The sequence below is a fragment of the Sinocyclocheilus grahami genome, unplaced genomic scaffold (assembly GCF_001515645.1).
Source record: "Sinocyclocheilus grahami isolate Dianchi unplaced genomic scaffold, SAMN03320097.WGS_v1.1 scaffold23335.1, whole genome shotgun sequence".
NCBI classification, from domain to species: Eukaryota; Metazoa; Chordata; class Actinopteri; order Cypriniformes; family Cyprinidae; genus Sinocyclocheilus; species Sinocyclocheilus grahami.
Genome location: NW_015519107.1, coordinates 1 through 1,325, shown reverse-complemented (window position 1 = coordinate 1,325; position 1,325 = coordinate 1). Strand labels below are relative to the sequence as shown.

At 38.6% G+C, this 1,325-nt stretch overlaps 1 long non-coding RNA gene across 1 annotated transcript; it reads left to right on the top strand.

The window, feature by feature from the left end:
- The first annotated feature begins 71 nt into the window (after window positions 1-71).
- LOC107580026 (uncharacterized) lies at window positions 72-1,090 on the top strand. Its single transcript, XR_001608575.1, has 3 exons — window positions 72-634; window positions 735-840; window positions 977-1,090. It is a non-coding gene; the product is annotated as an uncharacterized lncRNA (long non-coding RNA).
- Window positions 1,091-1,325: the final 235 nt, after the last annotated feature.

The window sequence follows — 1,325 nt, the reverse complement described above, 5'->3', positions numbered from 1 at the left end:
TATTGAGATTCACACATAAATTTGGAGAGGTAGTAAAATCTTTGCATGGCAGGGGCAGCTCTGTGAATTTGAGCACTTGAAGTGGGTAAATAAAATAAATACTTAATTAGGCTTCTTAGTTACAAAAAAAACAAAAACCTCTCAACATCAACAAAGTGGTAGCATGAAAACATGCATCCTATCAAGCAACAAAAAGAAAACATGGCAAGAAGGGAAATCAGTTGGTCAGCACAAACAAGCAAATTAACCAACAAACAAGTCTTAAGTGTACCAAGGGTTAACATTTAAATGACCTCCTCCAGTCATTCTAGTGTGGATGGCATCCCCTGGTGGCCTGGATGACAGTACTATCATTTTTCCCACTGAGCAGCCTTAAAGTCCTCATAGCCATAGGATACATGCATACATCCACAAAATACTGTATAATGGAAACAAGTATTCCATTACTTGTGCTGTACCTGACCCTGAACCTTTTAACGGTGGCTATGTGTGTGTTTATGTGTGTAGGCAATGTCACAGCCCTGTGTTGGGATCCTGTGCAAAGGGTTTTATTCTCTGGAAGTTCTGATCATTCAATCATCATGTGGGACATTGGAGGCCGTAAAGGAACAGCTTTTGAGCTGCAGGGACACAAGTAGGACAGATGAATTGTTGTCATGTATTTAAGATATGAGAATAAGCAAAGCATGCTTGCCAGGTCCTAATATTTGAGTGTTTGTGTGTGTGTGCGACAGTGATAAAGTGCAGGGTTTGTGTTACGCTTCACACACCCGTCAACTCATTTCCTGTGGCTCAGATGGAGGAATAGTTATCTGGAACATGGACGTCACACGGCAGGAGGTGAGAAAGATATAGTGAGGATGAAGTATCTAGTACATAAGGGATTGCCTCCGTCAACAGGACATGTAGTATTTATGTTAGTTACATATGTGTGTTTACATAGTTTCAGCATGTCCTCATCTGTTCTGTGTCTCAGACTCCGGAGTGGCTTGACAGTGACTCGTGTCAGAAGTGTGAACAGCCGTTCTTCTGGAATTTTAAACAGATGTGGGACAGTAAGAAAATCGGCCTGCGACAGGTACAGTGCACAATAGCATTAAAGTTACACTGCAAAAAGAAATAAAATAATTTATTAATCAATATTTTTGCCTTGTTTTACAGTAAATTCTAAACATCCTTAAAACAAGATAAATTTAGTTGAGAAGCTAAATTGTGTAAGATAAGACTTTTTTATATAATATACACAGTCATTCAAATATTTGGGGTCGGTAAGATTTTTAAAATGTTTTTTAAAGATGTCATGCTCACAAAGACTGCATTTGTTT